The following is a 20588-nucleotide window of genomic DNA, read 5'->3' on the forward strand; positions in this document are numbered from 1 at the left end:
TATTCAGCACTACACAACCAGGGGTGCCACTTAGGTCCCAAGAGCACACCCACCCCCCCAGCCCGCCCCCAAGTACACAGGTCAGCACCAAGGGGACCAGTTTCATCTCACAGCAGGAGATTTTCAGGAACAAAGCATTCCTGGGTCATGTCACCCAATTTCAGATTGAAAAGGGTTGGGGGAGGCCATCTGCCTGTTTCATCAAGGGAACCCCTGGGTGGGGGGGAGGGGTCCCCCTCACCACCCGGGCAACTGCTCTTCCCACATATCAGGCCTTTGGTTGCCCGGGGCCATTAGGAGTCCCAGAGCTGAGGTCGAGATGGAGGGCAGGGCTGGCCTGGCCGGGATGCCCTGTGGCACCTGTGACATCACAGCGCCGGTGTCACAATGGGGGCAGCTATCAAGCCAAGCGGCAGGGAGCGCTGCCCCAGTACAGCCTCGGCGAGCGGCGAGCGTGCACGCACGCAGGAGGCTGTGCTGAACGCGGAACGAGGCCCACGGCAGAAACGCAAGTACCCCGAGCAGCCGCTTCTCACCGTGCATCCAGAGGCCGGTCCCTCACGGGAGCGTCTTTGGCAGGGCACGGTGCCGCGGCTGGGGCAGTGGCACAGGCCTCGCAGCCTGCCAGCTGCCTGGGCCCCGCTTTCTGGCCATCAGATCCCTGGGGCTCCCCAGGGATCCCCACTTCCCTTATCAGCACCCCCCTCCCGTCCCCACTCAACCCCTGCTCACCTCCTTAAGGCCATGCTGGCCATCCTTTTCTTGCTTGCGCAAGCCCTCCTCCAGTACCCGCAGCAGGCCGGCGATGGGCTGGATGAGGCCGCGCTGGAGCGCATGCAGCAGCGGGCCGATTATCTGAAGCAGCAGATGACTCAGCTCACTCTGGAGCTGGAGCAGATGAAGCTGGAGCAGAGCCATGAGGCCTGGGGAGCTCCGCTTGTGTGGCAGTTCTTGGCTCTGACTGGAATCCTCCTCCTTCTCTTGGCACTGCACTTTGGACACAAGAAAATTAGATGTGATCCAGACAACAGTGGCCACAAGGAGAGGTCCAGCAGCGCAAAAGAAGGCTATGATGATGCAAAGGAAGACGTAAACGACGAGGAAGTGGAGGAAGTCAATGCTGCCGGAAACGGAGAGGACAACAGCGATGCAAATGAAGATGATGACCGCCACAGCGTCAAGAGGAACCTTGGAAGCCTTTCAGAGGTGGACATAGAGTTGCCTCTTCTGGATCTGGACAAAGGCTGCTCCGTGATTACAGACCTGATGGACAAACTCATACGCATCTTTGGACAAGGCTTGTCCAACAGCTTCTACCCGGTGCCACAACAAGCCATCAGAGTGGGCAGCGGCTTTGAAGGCTGGAGTTCCTGTACACAAGGTGTTGTCTACTGCATGCTTGTACCCCTGAGTCCCCCTCCAGGACATGCCTTCCACCTGGAGCTGGACACTGCGGGGATGTTCGAGAGGAAGTTCTGTGTCCGTGTGGAGCGGCTGTGCACCTGCACGAGGGAGAGGCTGGGGGAGCACATGCTATGTTTCCTCCACCATCCCGAGGAGGAGCTGAGAAGGAAACAGGACCCCAGCCTCCTGCACACCCTCTGCACTGGCTCCTATCTAGATGTGAAGAAAACGGTCCACTGGTTCTATCGATTCATGAGAATAGCCTGGATGCTTTTACCTCAGTCTCCCCACTGGCGTTTAGTGTTTCAGCCCTGCAGCCGCTCCTGCAAATTTCTCCTGAAGAAAGACAAGGAAATCTTTGCGGCTGAGGTGATCTTTGGAGTGCAGCAAGGAGACTCAGATATCTTTGTGAGCAGCCAGCCTGCAGAAGTAGGCATTCCAAGCACAACATGGCTTGAGACTCATGCCGTGGCAGAGGCAAAATTCTTCCAGCACATTTCCAGACAGGCCCTCCAGTTGGCACTGCAAGTTCCTGCAGCTCCTCCAGCAGCATCCTGATGGGTGGAGATTTTCCAGCTACGCCCTGAAGACCACAGTGATGCACCTGCTGAGCACTCTACCCCCTGTCTCGGTGGTGCAGGAGGGATTTCCGGCAGCGACTGATGGATATCCTGAAGTACCTCCACTGCTCTCTGGACACAAAACAACCACTCCGCAACGGGCAACAAGAGATTCCTGAGGAGATCAGTTTGCCCTCCGACTTCCGGGTGGCTTAACCGCCCAACCTCTTCCAGCACCTGGCCAGCAGTCCGGATGCCCACACCAAGGCTCTGCAGAGCACGTTCGCCTGCTGCAGCGGCTCAAACAATTGCTGCTCCACGGCCGTTGAAAGAGATCCTGGTGCACAGAGCTGTGCTTCTGGGGCCTCTTGATAGACCCTGTATATATGAACCTCCTGTAGTTAGTGCATTCACAGTATATATCAGTACCCTGGAATTAGCACATTTGCTATACTTACTAATACCCTCTAGTTATTCAATCTACTTTATATATTGGGACCCTTTAGGTAGTGCTTTTACTATATATATTAACACACTCTAGTTAGAGAATTTACTATATATATATATAGACACACATATATATATGTATTAGGACACTCTAGGTAGTGCTTTTACTCTATTTATTAATGCCCTCTAGTTAGTGCATTCAGCAGTCCAGAACCCTCTTTCTTATTGTTTCAATAAACTGGAATATTCCAGTATTAGGATGGTGCAAGCTCTCCTTTACCTCGACCAGACCTAGAGCATTTGTAAACTCCACTAGTTGTGAATCTGTGACTGGCTGGGAGTAGGCACGGTTATTAGCAAGCCTTTTTTAACAAACACACACAGTTCTCACTCCCTACTGCTTACAGCCTGTCACTGCACAGGCTCTCCATTTCTCCCTTATATACAAGCTCAAATTTAGTTTGCATAGCTGCCTTTTCTGCCTCAAGCTGGGTAGATGGATACCATATCCAGGTCCTAGGACAATTGTGGTAACTCAGTCTGTGAAGTTTTTGAAGCTCTAATAATACAGCATGGGCAAGACCAGAACATAGAGAGATAAAGCGAAAGCATTTCTCCTCCCAGAGCACAAACTAAATCCTGAACAGCATATTCTCCTTCTAATGATAGAAGCAAGGTAATATATTCTATATTTATCTCAAGATGTCAAAGTGCTAGAGATGAAGGTCCTCCCTTGCAGAGCATCGGTCATCCTCTGTAGAAAGGTGAGGAGGACCATAGGCAGCATCTGCCAAACTGATCTTCGTCTCATGTAGCAGAGAGTTGCTCACTAAAGCACTCCCAAAAAGCTAGAAATAGATAATTAGCAAAACCTCAAACCTCCTATATGTTGTCACAATTAAGTGGAATTTGTATCTGAAGCCTCTCCAACTCAGGGCTTCCTCTGAATAGCAAAAGAAGGGAAATTTTTTAAGCAATCTTCAAATGACACAACACACTGTTTAATCATTTTCAGGGTTCTCAAAGAGGATGTATCATGATACAATCTTACAGGTCACAACATCAGCTGTGGTCATGCAGTTACTTAAATGCCTCAAGGAAAGCAACTGGAGCTTTGTTAGTGATTGCTGGGATTGAACTCCACAAACCTCCTGAAGACAGGTTACTTATGGTATAGATCAAAGTATCCTCTTCTCTCTTATCTTCTCATTTGTTGTCCTCCCTGTTGTTTCAGAAACCTCTCCTATTACTGCACTCAGGAAGCTTCCACAGGACTCACAGGAAATTCCTCTCTATTATTTGGCATCTTGCAGACCATATACACTGTAACTCATCTTCTCAGTGAAATACACAGAATTCACCTCCTCTATCTATTTTCATAGGGAAATCTTGTCATTCTCCAAATTGTTCTTATTACTCATTTTGAAGGCATTCTATGTTTCACGGATATATTTTGATGGGTAGCCAGATCTGAGGGCTGCATGCTGGGAGAAGACGAGGAATTTTTCCAGTGGCAGCTGTATTCTTTGTCCTCCCAGGGGCAGTGGCTGTGTTTTCTGCTCATTAATATTAAAAAAAAAATATTTCAGAATGTGATTTTCTTTCTGGTTCCCAATCCCTGGCTTCCCAGCCCCGGAGGGAGTTTTCTCTACCAGATATAGGGAGAAGCCTGGGTGCAGCTAAGATGGGGCCACAAGAAATAGGGACTTCAAAGTGAGGAGAAGCAGGGTTACAGAAGAGAAGTCCTGATACATACCACCTTGCCCACATGAAAGGATCATTAACCCCAACAAGAAACAGAAGTTTGTTAATTTACTCAAAATGCATGCACCAGAGAAGTGGCTTGAGAAGTGTGTGTATTTGATTTTCATTCAAGAAAGGATGACACAAGTACAGACAATTGTTATGTCTGATAACTACTAATTTTGATTTGTGCGGAGATGTAAACCTCCCTGCTCCAGGGAAAAGTCTTCGCTCTCAGCTTTTGCTACTGGTCAGAGATGCAGGGTCTCATTGTGCTCACAGTGCCTTGGCCCTGTGAAACTGGGCCCTTCCAGAGGCACAGCAGGTACACCTAGTGCCACACCTCTCCAAACCCAGTCCCTGCAATGCTGATACAGTCCCTGATACATATAGGTACTCTGGCTACTCTCCTGTCCTATTCGAGGCTTGCAAAAATCATGATGCAAGCACTCATAAATACTTAACAATAGTCCTAAAAACTGCTCTAACAGGCACAATATTGAATAACAACAATACTGAAGATAACATCTATCCAAAACTGGAACTGTAGAGAAAAAGGTAGGTAAGTGTCTTTGACCAAAATCCCCTTAGCCTGGTGATAGAGTTTAGTATGGGGAATGTGCTGAGCAACTGTTTAAATGTCTAGCTTATGCAAGGTGAGCTTGGTGCTGTGTGGAACCCCAGTGATTTTGGTCATCTCTGTTAAAAGCTGATAATTTAAACAGTCCTGTATTTTCTTTTAACTTGGTTTTAATAGCTAAAGCCCTTCATAACATAATATTATATATCTACTCTTGGGAGAAAATTAATCAGTTCCTCAGAAAGACCATTAAGTTTTTTGTCTCTGTGCATCATAACCAATTATGAATCCAAGATTCACAGCTATTAGCTCCACCTAGAAATTCAGAAGTTGCCAATATATGAATTGCAATTTAATAAAGAATTAACAAAAGATGTAAAAATTAATTCAGATGGAATAAGAAATTAATTTTGATGAAATATTAAAAATAGAACAATTAGAAGTAGGAATGTCTATGCCTCTCTCTTCTCTAAGTAGTTTTCATCTCGTTCAGACTGACTTGGTATATCCATTTTATTCCACAGAAAAGTTCCCATGATTCCAAAGTACAGCTGGATTGTGCTTTTAACTGTACACTGCACAATTTATATGTCATAGACAGCATAAAGCACAGCAGTTCTTGCTCTGTGTTTGGGGATTCTGTGGTCTCCAGAAATCCAAGTTACTAATAGTAACAACTGAAGCACTGAATCACAGACAAATAGAAAAAAAAATCAATAGATGTTGGAGCATCTATCACAAATAATAGATGGAAATGTGCAAGGAAGAGTGTGCATAGAGCTCCCTTTCATTTTTTTCTTGAACTGAAGTCACAATGCACAATGTGCGACATCATAAAAAGCTCTACTTCTAATATTTCTTTTTCTGTTGAGATTTCCTGGTAACATATCACAATACCAACACTGCAGGCCAGGTGCTCTGTTTCCATATACTACCTTTGCAATTAATTGATCTATGCTTGCTTCCAGTTTAGAATCACACTTCGTGTTTTCATTACATTAAAATATAATTAATATGCTCTAAGTTGTGATTTTATGGGGTATAACTGACTAACTGGAGCTTATTGAAGAGGGCTGGGCTTGCTTTCCAAGGTACCACCTTTACTTTAATGAACAGAGGCTCTACAAGCTGCAGCACATGAATGTAAGGGATTGGTACTGACTCAATTTCCTTACATACTCCTCGCTAGGTTTCTTTCTGTGCTTCCCCATATCTTTTGAATGCAAATCATGAATAAAGTTCTGACCTTATTCATGATGATGGCTATAGAATAAGCATAGCCATTACAAAAATCCACCTGTCATACAATGTCAGAGATCCCTAGGTCAAGTGGACTAGTGGTGACACAAAATGGGACCAGTATAGGAATATACTAAATCTTTACACTGCAATAAACAGCCAAACTCCTTTTGCTCAAAAACTGGGCCAGAGAGTGAAAGATGGAGGCTTGGAGAGAGAAACAAAGTGGGAGAGAGATTAAACAGCCTTCAATGCCTATGGATGACAGTTTTAAAAAATATTTCTGGGGATATACTTGGCAGGAAGTAGCCTGCAATTTCCTTCTAGATACATACAAACGGCAAAAGCACACAAACAGCTTCTTTTTATAAGAGATAGATATATTTATCTTAATTCTCATGCATGTACAAATATAATTTACAAACTAGCTAAGGCACAGCTCCCATCACTGGCTCCTTCCTCCTCCCTTCCCCCCATGGCAACCTCCCAGAAAGCAGCTGGTACTCATGAAGTGGAAAGTCAAGACTTAAGACCAAGCCTCTAGGCATGACAAGCTGGAGTGGTTCATGATCCCCCTGTCCTTTCACAGCACCTGCCATCCCAAAGTTTCAGACAGGGTCCTGGAGCCCTGAGAGATTTAGGGAATGAGTTCCCAATGCTTTTAAAAAGATGTGAGTGCCTCTGTGCTCCAAGACCGATCCTCTGAAAATCCTGCAGTCACAGATGCAAAAAAATAAAAACCAATTGACAATTTCCTACATTGTGCAGAGTCAGTTTGTCTCTGGGCTTGAAATCTAATTCCCCAGGAGAAAAATACTTTGCCTGAAAAATTTACAGGCATCCAAGAGAAAAGGAATTGGGGGGTCTGAAACAGAATAGATGCAACCAACTTCTAATGGCTTCCATGTCAGCTGTTCAGGAGAAGTGCACAGCCACCCCTTCCCTCTGATCTGTGCTGGACACCCAGCTCAGGGAGCTGAGGGAAGAAAAGAGGAGCAGAGGCTAAGGGGAGAAAAAAGCAGCAAGGGAGGGGGAGTGAGGTGCACAGTCCTTTGGGAGGAAGTCCTGGCCTGGGGGAGGTAGTGAAGCAGAGGAAAAGCATAAAGGAAGAGGCTCATTGGTACAGCCATACTGCAGTGGCTCCAGGCTGGCTGAGGAAGCTTTTCATCAATGTATTGCAGATCATCTCTGCTGTCTGAGATGCTGCTGTTGGTTCTGTCAGCAACTTTATCTGAGGATAAAGAACAAAGTCAGGAGAAGAGGGGAAGGAAGGATGCAGGAAGCTAGCTGCCTCCTGCCACCTTCTAACATCAAATGGCTGCAAGAGTCCAGCCTGGGAAGCCTTTGAAGTGTGAATGATCTCATAAGCTACTGAAGTGGGCAAACCTTTTTCAATTAAAAAAAAAAAAAATATCATCAAACGAATCTCTCCACTTCAAATGCAAAGCCATATTCCATGAGTGGAAGTCAAGACCTGCTGAATCCAGCAAAAGAATACTCAGAAGAATACCTGGGCTGTATGAACTGGGCAGGAATAGGAACAATAATGCTTCTTCATGGCTTTTCTCCCAGTTCCAAGGATTTGCCATATGTCATGATCCTTGCTAATCATTTGAATGTAGGTACCTCTGGATCACCTCAACATCAGTGCACATAAAACAAGGAGGGTCATAAAACTAAGAATCAACTCCACTGCCCTTCTTAAATTCTTCATACCACTCATGTTTCAGCAGTGCATAGATTTCATGTAGGACTGATAAGTGTGCCTTACAAGTTTGGATGTTGATCTAATTTTTTTTTTGACCTGACATACTACTGCCACACAAAAAAAAACCCCCATGTAGCTGTAAACAGGCTGAATTCAACCAGAAGTTTAACCTCATACAAATGACTGTCACACGGTGAACCCTCAGATGTATGTACAAAAAGTACAATTGCAATTAAAATGTGAGACAGTAATTCAAAAAACAGACTGATAAGTAATATGTCCACTGAATTAACTAACCTTCTAGCTACATGAATGAATTATAGGTATCATGAAACAGAGTCACAGAGTGTAACTGCACTGTAATTATATTTGCTGTATGAAAGGGTGACTCAGGTATTACATTGATAAATGAGATGAAAAGCAGAGGAAAAATCCCAGCTGTGGATCCAAGCAGGTGGAACAAAGCCACATCAATACCTATTCAGCAGTTTTTACTGCCTTACCATCTCCCTGCCAGAGGAATATTCCACACATCTCTGGAGGGACAGGGCTGGTACACATATCAGTACTGGGATTACATGTACACTGCTCTGTGTTAGTGTCATCCCTGGAATCACTACCCTGAGCTACTAGCGGTGACAGGCAAAATCCATAACAGGAGTAAACTGTCAGCCACACAAATTCAATTTTTTCCCTGCAGTATATTTGGTTCTATCATGCTTAATGTTAAATGCACATTTACTGGGCTAATGTCAAGGCACTCTGCCCCTCCTGGTTATTTCTACCTGAAGATAAAGAACTGGAAGGAGGAAAAGACATTGTTTTTTGCTGGGTTTATGATTCTTGGGTTTTATATATTGCTTTTGCATTAGCAAATCTTTGCTGTTTATCTGTGACCTTTTCAGTACCTGGCCAGCTCAGAAGAGGCAGAGGAAACACCTCAATACACACTATAAAAAAATTAGAACTGAGAGAAAAGAAAGCATGGGAAAGTAGCTCCAAAGAATAGAGACAGGATAGGAGAAGGAAATGAAGGGAATCTGGTCAAGTACAACCCAATAGGACTTAAAGATGCCCCCTCCAAATCCCATACATTTCCAGTCACAGGCATGGCATGCCTTTTGCCTTTATTCCTAAACCTAAAAGAAGCTGTTTGAACTTGTGTAACACTGCCATCCAGTGCTGCTGGTGTGCCCCAGGCTGCCACCCCTCCTCTGCACCCTGAGCGAGCCCATCTGAGAGCAAGGCCACCATCTCAGCAGGGCCCAGTTATCACCATCCTTGGGACAATCTTCCAAGCTGTATTCCCTTACCTGTGGAAGTCCTGGTATGACTCTAACCTACTGGATGAAGAGAGAATTGGAGGGCACAGCTATTTTCAGTCACTGGGACCTCTGAAGCACTGTAGATCACATCATCTCAAATGATGAACCCATCCACACATTTTCATCTCTGTTCTCCAGTCTTTTAACAACTCTAGAAGGAAGGTTTCTTATTTGATAAATATAATGTTAACAAGCTGCTTGCTCTTGAGCTTGAAAACTGTGATGTAACTGGTGTCCTTCTTTTGGGAAGGGGCATGGTTGTTCAGCCTACAAGGGAGACAGAGTAACAGCCATGAGGATGTTGATTAGGTTTTGCTCTAATGGTCAACATAGTTAAATTTGAGGAGAGGCAGATTTCCTATAATTTTTAATAAATAAAAAATTTCACATCCCTCAAGCAGCCAGAAGGGATATTCTCAGACATTTTTCAGTGTGGCCCTGGGTTTTTTTCTTTGAAAAAAGAATAAGTCTGAGGGTTTGCTAAAACCCTCAGACTTATATTTTGAGACTCATCTCAAGACCTGTCTCATAATAAATGTGACAGGTTGATTAATGCAAAACAAAATAACTTACATGCAAATTCCTCAGCATATGCAAAAGACAGTCTTTGTCCTTCTGTTGCTTCAAAGCAGAGCTTTTGGTTTTTGCAATACTTGTTCAGAACTCTGTGCAAGCCAGAGTTCTCACAGGCCAGTTCACTCCCTTTAGCAGAGGAACAGATTTCTTCTGGATTTATCAACCTTCATCACAGATGTCTGGAACTTTTTCACTACTAACTAAATTGGCACATTTGCTACAAAATAGTAAAATTACAAAAATAGCTTCCTTCAACTGAACAGCAGCAGAATGGACTGCAATGACTCACAAAAATAGATCCATTGGCTTTTAATCATCCTTCAGCAAGAAAGGTGCAGCTGAATTTGATAAAATACAGACACTTTCTCTGCTAACTTGCACAGTCAGGAGAAACTCTACCTTTCAAATCAGGTGAATTTGAAAGGAAATCTTTGATGTAACACACAGAATAATGTCCTGTAAAAACAAACAAATGCTTCTTCTCTATTTTACAGTAGCTATATTTAGTTAATATTGATGATTTGAAAATTTAATGTAAGGATTAATAGTGGGGATGGTATTTTTATTCTTGATCTGCAGAGATACATCATTATTAATTAAAGCAGATACTGTACCTGAAGCCAAATACATAGCACACAGTATTTTCCATTTCTTTATGCTTCAGATTTTTCAATAATATTTCTTTAATATGCAGAGTTATAACAATGTTTATGAAAAAAAAATCTAACTATTGACTGATGTAGATGGAAAGATATAGTAATTATTATATTAACTTCAGAAAGCAAACCCCAAATTTTGGGTTTGTTTCTGTGCTGCTTCTGGGCATTTATTTTGGCTTAATCCATGGAAAAGTGTTAAACTCTAGTAATCTTTCAGGTAAAAGATTTTAATCAAAAGTATTGGAATATGAATCCCAATATTACCAGTTAGATTGTGCCTGGGCCAGTCTGACCCTTGCTGCTGGGCCAAAGGCAGCAACTGTGGTGTAATCACCCCAGAGATACCTTGGCTTGCTGGAGATTGCAGCTGGGCAGCTGAACAAGTCCAGCCTTGTTAGGAACCCCGTTTACCTCAGGAAGGAAGGCTTCAGGCGATGGTGAAGAGGAAAAGGAGAGGATTCTGCTGGAGGGTTTAATATCCAGAGGGTTTATTCCATGGTTACAGAGGTCTGAACGTGAGCAACAGCTCCGACACAATCCTGACCGCACGGCTTGATTCACTTTTTAAGCTCAGGGACAGGGGAAGGGGAGGGACAGGTGAGCCACCCAACCAGGTGGAAGGGGCAGGGTCTCAAGGGACGAGGGACACCTAGACAGGCCAATGAGCCCCAGGCCTGAGGGGCATCCTTTGAACTTGACCAACCACACGACGCCTTGCTGGAATGTTAAGCCTAATTGACAGGACTCACTCAGCAAGGGGGCGAGGGGGAAGAGGTATAGGCACACCTGGGAGGTGACCTGGAAGTCTAAAATGGGACATTACAGCACACCGCAACAAAAAGCTTTCAGGACTTTCAGTTTTCCATCTTTTCTCAGCCTCCAGGCTTTTCCTGAGCTACTTACATTCCTTCCGCCTGCTCTGATAATCCTCAGCCATTACTTCCCACTTCTGGTAAATACAGGGCCCCTATTCTAGAGTTTGATAGCAAAGGAGCACAGCACTGAGCAACACCTGTGATGTGTTCTCTGCACCAGCCTCATCTAAGATACATAGCTTATGGCCTCTGTGCTTCACCAACCAAGCCACTTTCAGATGAGGACAATATATGCCAGAATGAAAATGCCATTCTGAGAATTATGAGCAATCCATTAGAAAAAAAACATAATTATCGTTACTCTTAGTATGCCAGAGGGCTACAGTCCTAGTTTTCTTAGTTTCCAACTTGGAAGAGCCACTTGGGCACAGCGACCTCTGACACATTTTAACTACAAGAAAAGCAACATGGAAGAACAGCAGATCCTCAATACTAATGTGTATGGTACCAAGCCCAGGAATGACAAGGTGAAAATCCTCACTCACAGAGAGCTCATTTTAAGGACTGAAATGGAAACCATGCACTCATTTGTGTCAAAGAGGGTTGCTGATCCCTGCTAGTATCAGTCTATTACTGCACTGCTGTCAGTGTGGGCAGTGAAACCTGCTGGATCAGTTCCCACCATTGCTGGCTTCCTTGTCCCTGTTAGAAAATGCAATAGAGAAATATTTTGTCTTAAATGTGAAGGTGGGCCTTTCTGTTCTTAGGTTTCAAATATCAGTACCTAGGCAGGACCTGATTAACAGAAGCAATGCCTCTCCAAAAATCTGGGGTGTGAAACAGCTCAGCTGGACAACAAGTGGTAAGAAGTACCAAAGCCTTAGGAAAAGGTCAAGTCAGGTATTTTCCCAGGGCAACACAGATCCACATGGGGGAGATCCTCAAGGCTTACAGCAGCTGGAGGGTGCCACTCCAGTGACTTCCCAGGCAGAGGGACACCAAGTCCAAACAAACTACCCTGACCTCCCTTGGCTGCTCATCCTGCTCTGCCCATCTTTGTATCTTTGCCAGATAAACTAGCAGAATAAGTTATTCCTCCATGACAGCAAAGCCAAGCCTTGTACAAATCACTGACCTTGTACAAATCACTGACCACCAGCCCTGTTCATGGATGTCTCTAATGGGAACTATCAGGTATTTCATCTGCTTTAGTCCTAATTTCATAAAATTTTACTAAAATCTCAATTTTTAACCTTAGCCAACTGGTGGTCCTCCAAATGTATCACAAAAATGAGTCTTTCACAGACGCTTTTTTTTCCTGCCATCCTCCAAGGACCATTGATTGCTTTTCCCACCACTGCACTGTTCCCAGTACAGCACTATATTCCAGTTATCTCCTGCAGGAATCTAGACGTTATTACTCCATCTTTATATAAGCCTTTACAGACTTTTGGTGCCAGAAATGCTCCCAGTTCAATAAAGTAATTACATTGAAAGACACAGGAATAAAGGAAAGCAGCTAAGTTTCTCTGAAATTGAATCAATTTGTAGCAGATTTATTTTAACTACTTGTAGTGCTTATCTTGTATCTTGACCCAGAGTCATGGAGGGTCATGATGGGAAGTCCTGTTCATTTCCATCAGTCAGTGCTCTGACATCCAGGGAAGGAATGCTATCCACAGAGCATCTTGGAGAACTTTGTCACATGCATATCTAGATTAAACAGTCTTCAACTTTCAAACAAGAAGCCTGACAGACAGAAAAGGACTGAGGGGAATTATAGTCTTCACTTTGTTCAGACAATTAATACAGTATAATGGGCTGCATCCCCATTGCCTTCCATCCTGCATAGTTATGCAGTCTAAATCTACAGAGATTTTTTCCTTAATTCAAAATGCAGGTCCTCAGAGTCCCTTTGTCATCTTCTGCCTGACTTTGGCACTGGCTGTATCCCCATGACACCTAAGATCCCATCAGAAAAGCTCTCTGCTTGCTTTAATTTCTGCTTCTGGGCCTGCCCAAACATACTCAAGTCCTGACAGCACTGAGAAATTCAATATTTTAGTTCTACAGGGATTCACAGATAAGGCATTCCTCTTTTAGTAGCTATATCTGCTAACTGGGATCTCATGGGAATTTCCACCCAGAGCTAGCAGAGAGCTGAAATAAGAGGGTGGTGGGATGGTATAAACTACCACTGCTACAATAAGGAAGGTGGGGAAAGAAAGAGGAGAAAAGGATTTCCAAAGAGCTGGTTGTGGTGTGGGTCTGTCACTCCTGAATGTACCAGCAAATCCTGGTAAGGACTTTTTTGCAGGAGGATTTCACTTAACCAGTGAATATGATGGGTAATAGCTGGGCCAGCTGCCTAGGTAATCAATGCTTGGCATGAGCATGAATGAAGGGAAGAACCCACATAATTCAAAATTATATATGTGGCTCCTGCTCCTTTCTTGGCATTTGTTGCTGACCATCTTAGAGAGTCTCTGACTGCATGGTAGCTTTTGTAGCTCTAATTAGGCACCTAAATATCCACTTAGCCAGGCTTTTCATTTCACTAGGCATCAGGGCACCTAAGAGCTAAGCACTGCAGCACTAAAATTGAGTTTTCTGCATCACTCAGCCTCTACTTTGCAAGTGAACTTTGTCTGGGAATCCCACTTTTCCCCTTGGGTAATAAAAAGCTTGCAAAGCAGCAAATTAGCTCTCTGGATTTAATTATGCGTGTACACCAGTAATGGAAGTAATTGCACTGTCTCAGTCACATTGCACAATGTACTTACTTGAACCAAGCTGAAGAAATACCACTGGCAGCTATAGGAAGACAGACCAGACAAGAGGACACCAGGTGCAATAAGGCTACAAGATTATCATCTCACCTGCTGTGATAATTAACAGCCACAACTCTCACCCTACAGATCACAGTTCTCACTGCCACTCCCTTCTCATGAAGGGATACTAGCAGATAGTCATCCCTCTGCAGGACATCCTCTTGTAGGAAAGCTAGAGGGCTGCCCCAGGAAGTGTATCTCCTTACTGTATACTCACTAAGAGCCTCAAATTACCTGACTGCTACCTGCAGCTGTCTGTAGAACTGAGGCATGCACTGGGTATTTGTGGTCAGAGCTGAAAACATCCCAGGGCTCCTGTCTGCTCTGCTAATCCTGTGCTACTGTGCAAAAGGAAAATCAAATATGCAGGGAAATATTACTCCTCATCCACCAAGTTCTTGCAGAACACAACCCTCTTCCTGCACCTGGTCTGGCAACATAACACTCAGCAATACAGGGCTCCAGCCATACATTCACTACACTAATTATTTAAGTTAAACTGAATGAGGGAAGCAAACCAGAAGTGTTTCCCACGGGCATTGTGTGGCACTAGGAAGTACTGGACATGGTCTGTGTGTGTGACTAGCAAAGGCTCAGAAAGGGAAGCTTGGATTAGTCTGAATTTGTGGAGAAACATCTCTATTTGCTTCTTGGTACAAGCACTTGCTGAGGCAGAACACTCTCCATTGCCATTTTGCCTGGTTTGCTGTCAAATCCTGCTGGTCCTCTGTGGTCTCTCCCAGAACAGTCAGCACTGCCACCCTGTTTCAAAATAGTCACTCACCTCCCACATCCTTCTCCTTTCTGGAGGCCTGAAGGTGTTTTCATCTTCTTTGACACCATGCCAGGTTTTAATTCCTTGATCCCTCCAAACGCACCCAGGGTCCTCCAAGTTCACCTTCCTCCTGCCTGTAATTTTATACTTAGTAACTCAGAAAATAGCAAGTAATGGAAATTTGGCAGTTATCTTGTCATTTGCCTTCATCAGATACAGTTAAGTTTAAAGATCCAAAACAAATTGCTGAAGAAACATGTGTTCAGATGACACAAAAATATATTCAAAGAGGGATGTGTAGTTGCACTTGGGAATGAAAAAGTAGACCATACACTCATGGAAAAAAAATGTTACTGTCACCTTGAGGTTTTATTTAAAATAAAAAAAATTTAGGAGTTGAATTTTTTGCAGTATTGACACCACAGAAGGGAAATTCTTGGGCAGGTCACAACCCTCTGTGCCAACATTATCAAAGTCAGCCATCTGCAGTTGTAGAGTGTGTACATAGAAAAGCATGCATGGTGATCTGGAAGAAAGACCAATTCTTTTGGTAAAAGTAGCATGTCTGTCACAAAGCATAGGTAGGTCTCACGAAGTGAGGTACTGATAATAAGGATTGACTGGTTATGGATCTAAAACATGTAATGGAAATTGTACTAATTCTAAGGAGAGCAAGCAAATCACACCCTTCAGCTGTGAGGCGTGTTGTGTACAGGTGACAGAGTAATAAAGTGGCTTGGCAGAAGCTCTTTAATGCAAAAACACTTTACTATCTGATTATCCATTATCTTTAGTGTTTGGCTGACATTTGTCTTGCCAAAGAGAGCTTAAAATGAGCACATAACACATCCCCATCTGCAGTGAGTGGAAAACTCTGAGTAAGTATGTATGTGCTCAAAACCTATTTTCCATAACTATAAGCAAACGTAAAGATTACATGACAAAAAAGAGTCAACACATTTATGTTTGGAGTTCAAGTGAATGACACTAGCCCAAGAACAAAAAAGATCAAAGTGCCACTCTGCACACACACATGCTAACTGGGAAAAAACCTATTTAAAAATCATATTTATAGTCAACAAATCTTTTAGGGCTTTGTATTTCAAATTAATTTGTACACTACTGGATAAAATATGTTCATGATACTTTTTGCTTAAATCTATCCTGTAAAGCTGGGATAGATGAATTATCTGCATCACCTTAACTTAAATACCTTTGGCCAAGGCACTAGAACAGAGGGGATTTATGAAGAGTAGAAAATCTGTTCTTCATTTACCTAAAACACATCCCTACAGCCATGACTGTGGAGTGAGATAATGCCATTTGGCAAACTGATCATCCAGAGTCTGGCATTTCCCTTTGGGCATTAAAGCAGAGACCAGAAAATGCATCTACAACCCAAGATCTAAATAATGGAAGGGACTTTCAGCACAATTGACTAAGCACTGAGGTAGTTATCTGCGAACGTCCCACTCATCACAAAAGGAAATACTGTCCTTCTTTAAAGGCTCAAAATTTTACAGAACACAAATGCATTTTTTCCTCCTCCTTCCCTCTCCCCACTTCTGCCCATTGCTGTAAAGATTTGTTTTTCTTTTGAGAAGAATGGTATTTCATCATCCTTTTAAAAATATTTATTCATGATTTTAGTGTTCTTTAGTATTCCTTAGCATTCCAGCTTCCCCTATCATTTCACCAAAGTACATTACTCCTGATGGGTGAAGGTTAGAAAAATGTTGTGGGTGTTTGTTGTTTGGTTTTTTTTACCCTTGCTCAAACCAGTGTGTTATAAACATCATCCTTAGCCAGTGAGTCGTGTGATTCTTCCTCAACAGGACTTACTAGCCTACAGGAAGCTCCAGCTGAAACACTGGCAAACTTCTGCTGCTACCTTCAGTGAGGGTATATATGGATATTTAAAGAAGGCAAATATACATATATGCATATGTCTATGTGTGTGCGCATTCATAAATACCTATATATATATACACACACACACAAACACACAGTGTAAAAAGAAGAGAGGGGAGACAGGTGAATTTGCAAAGTGATGGCTCTCTTCAGAGAATTATCTGAATAACAAAACCACCATGGAAGAGCCCCATAAAGCTGAAGTGGTGGCCAGAGGGATAAAGCTGGTGGGGTCCACTCTGAAGCAATTTGCTGCAGATATTAGGAGCATTTGATCTGAGTGCAAGGCAACACACAGGATGAAATAATAGGGCAGAGACAGGCAGAGCAGGCACATGCTGCCCTACAACTGCTTCCCTGTATTCCCCTGCTGAATTTGTTCATTCATTTAAGAGCTGTCACTGCTATTGCCAATGCTGGAAGGAGGGCAGAGCCTGCTTCCAGACAGCTGGGAGAAGATATCTGCTGTTTAGAGCTGCAAGGCTAAGCAGTGTATGGAGGGAAAAAAAAGGTCCAGCCATCCTTTTCCAGTTCAGGGGACACTTTTGAGGCTCACTTTGTGGGCTCTTCTAATAGGTGACCTAAAGACAATTACACTTTTATTAAGCATTAGCGCCCTAACTAAAATTATTTACAGCTGATTTTGGGTTGTTTTGATTTTGTTCTTTGGTTTGGTTTGGTTCTGTGTTATCCCAGCTGGTGGTGGAAAACAGGATGAAGAAGGGATCATAATATCTCTTTATGTGTCTGACAAGAAACAGTTTATCTGCTCTATCCCAAGAGTCCTGTCCAGCTTTCAGTTCTGCTGCCACCACTGGCACATCAAACATCCTTGACTTTTAGGGCCAGATTTCCTTTCTAGGGTGGAAAAGATGGCAAGAACAAAGAGAGCTTTTACCTCCTCAGCCAACATGCAGGCAGGCAGCTCCATCCCACTGGCACTGAGTTGCTGCATGGTCAGCCCAGGGCTGGCATTGCTCCTTGAGGTGTTGTGAAAAAGGACTGTGGCAGCCCAGCCATCCTGCAGCAAGAGAATGGGCCCATGGTGCTGCTGTCCAGCAGCCAGCTGCCACCTGCACCCTCTGCCCTGGGAGCCAAGTCATTTTCTTACATGAAGAAAAGTGCAGCTGGTGCTGTAGCCAAATACTGCAAGTAGGGAGCAAAAACTAAATTATCCTGTTTAAACAACATCAGACCTTGGAAACTACATGCCTGATGCTGATGTGACATCTCAGGATGGAGAATTTCAGGTTTTCCTCTAGGTGAAAACATAATCCAAGACCAAGATGTTGACCCCCAAAGTAGCCCAGACCTCCTTGTTCAGAGAGTTTACATTATTACTCCAGTGACAAAACCCAAAGGCATCATACGTTCTATTAGCTCAAAGCTCCATATTTTACCTCAAATTGCTGAAGTGATTTTTCAACACTTTACTGAACTATTGGGTGACTTATTTATAGTTTGACCTCAAAACCAGTTCAGATTGCAAATGAGTTTCAAAAAAATTTCAGGCAGGTCAAACCCTTAAAGACTATATGTCTTGGAAATGGCTGCTCACAATTTTCAAAACAAGTCCCTGGACTTTCTACAGCTTTTATCTAAACAGTGGACAAAGACTGCAGAATCTCTGGTATTAACTCTCCACAACCCCTTCAACACATACCCTTGAAATACAGTTTTCAGAATGGATCCAGAAGGGTTGTAAATACAAAATATAGCAAATATACTAAGCTGAAGTACTAATTTCCAGATATTTCAGACCACAACAAAACCAGCAGCACTCATATAAAATAAACCAGATGAAAATGCAAAGAAAAAATTATATAAAAGAGGTGAGAGTAAAACAGAAATGATGAAAGAGGGATGCTAGTGTGAAGTTCAAGATCTCTTCAGAGCTCAGTTTGCATTGTGTCCCAGGTTGTATGTTCAGATAGAGCCATGTGAACCTCTTGCTCTGTCTACAGAGAAACAAAATCTCTGCTGTCAACCCACAGTCACCAGCTATATTTATTTTTGGGGCTTGGTGCAAACAGATTTTGTGAAGGAGCACTGATGAAGGGAGCAAGATAAAGGCTATCACCTCCAACATCTACACACATTGAAGTGGGAGTCACTGCAGTAACAACATGAGCAGTACAAACCCCAGCACAAGTCCTGTCAGTTCTCCTTACGAGTGTCCCTTAGCCTGATTCTTTGCTTCACCTCCTCCTTACCCAGGCAATATTTAGCAGTAATCTGGTAGTTGTGCATGTCAGAAGACACATGCAGAAAATTTTCCATACAGGAGAAACACTCACTGATAGAGCATAGTTTCATGGGGGGGGTCGTCCCTTGCTCCTACAGGGAGCTCTACTGAAGCAACAAAGCCAATGGGATGGCACTGTGGGTGACCCAACCTACATTTAAGAAATCAGCCATGACCACCATTGCCAACAATGTTCAAGAAAATTCAGTGTAAACAGGGCAGTCCCTGGTAATAAAAATATGTATTGCATCCCTGAATTCTGGTGAATGGCATCTCTAACTGCCTTCTGGTATTTTTATTAAGAAGGTTCACTGATGGATGATATTCAGGAAAGAGAGCTAAGATTTTGGCAACACAAATAAGCAGCAGCAAGAGGAGATGTGGAATGGGTAATAATTTAAACTGTAGATAGTAACAAACTTCTATTATAGCCACAGTAGGAGGTTACCAAGAGAACATGAAAACAAACTGATAGCTAATATTTTTTTTGGGCAAATGAATTCTTTTGATGCAGTGGTTAGTGTGAGTTAAAATGAGCATAGAGTATAAAGACAATCTTTGCCATTGTCCCTGTATTTTTAGGAAGCACCATTTCCATAAAGTTTCTTGGCAAAATGGGAATATCTTTCAGGTCATACATTAAATAAGAGAATGTCTTCCACTTCTCTGATAAGTATAAAGAAGGCCAGTAAATTAAAAGTGCATATCACAGTTCAAATGCTTATATAAAGGAATTTTATAACAACTCAGAAAAGAGGATAAAAAGAACCTTTGTTATAAACATTTCCAAGGGTTCCCAGGTGATACCACACCAGTCAGGAATGAACTGGTGCCACACCCCTAGGAATCCCTGTGATGGAGCTGAGGCAGTTGCTGGTCCTGAAGGTGTGCACATCAGGATGTCTGTGTGTGAAAGTGCCCAGCTCTCCTGGCTGTGTTAGGCAGAGCCAGCAGGATGCCTCCAAGTGGTTTAATTCAGACAAGTTTACTCCCAGAATGGGAATGTGCTTGAAATGGTACTGTGTCTGTGCCTTAATCCATCCCTCTATTCCCAGGGGACATATGCAAATGTGAAATGATTCCCTGGTTTAGCCAACAGCAAGTAAAATGTTCGTAAAATGCTCAGCCCTGCCAAGAACTTGCATTAGCCACTGGCTCTGGCAGATGCTGTAGTTCCCCCACCTCATGGGGAGAGAACTCTGAAAGGGTTTTTTGAAAATCTTTGTGCTTTCTACAGTTATTGGATTTTGTTGTGAAAAGGCCTGCATTTATTGTCAGCCTTAAGATGCTTTCAGCTCTCTCCTTGAGCACACAGCTTTCTGTTGCCTTTCCAAAAAGTAGAGCTGCTAAGCAAGGAAATTGCTGGGAAAGCTTCCATAAGTACATCTAGTCCCCAGTAAATCACAGCAATCAGTCTAATAGAGAAATTTAAGAGAATCTAAGTAACTTTGCTGCACTAACTGCACATTACCAGGGTTACTCACAATAATTCAACCGTGCTGTAAGTCACATCACCATAACATCCTGGATTTCCTGCCACCTCCCTCACTCCTCAGTCATTAACTGACATGAGGTTCAGATGTTCTCTCCTTACCCCACTTGCCACGCTGCTCCAGAAGTGAGGAGCAGACACAGCAGGGAGGGAAAGACATTAACAGTGCAAATGTCCTAGAGAAAGCAGATTGGAAGCTACATTTATTAATTTCTCTGCTACACAAATGCATGTAAATATAAATCTGACTTACTGTCAGCAGGCAAACACTACTCAAA

At 43.3% G+C, this 20588-nt stretch overlaps 1 pseudogene; it reads left to right on the plus strand.

Moving 5' to 3' along the window:
- Positions 1 to 387: 387 nt before the first annotated feature.
- On the plus strand, positions 388 to 2293 carry LOC128936434 (inositol 1,4,5-trisphosphate receptor-interacting protein-like 1; annotated as a pseudogene).
- Positions 2294 to 20588: the final 18295 nt, after the last annotated feature.

The sequence above is a fragment of the Melozone crissalis genome, unplaced genomic scaffold (assembly GCF_028551555.1).
Source record: "Melozone crissalis strain CALT ecotype California unplaced genomic scaffold, PUWL_Pcris_2 ptg000018l_1, whole genome shotgun sequence".
NCBI classification, from domain to species: domain Eukaryota; kingdom Metazoa; phylum Chordata; class Aves; order Passeriformes; family Passerellidae; genus Melozone; species Melozone crissalis.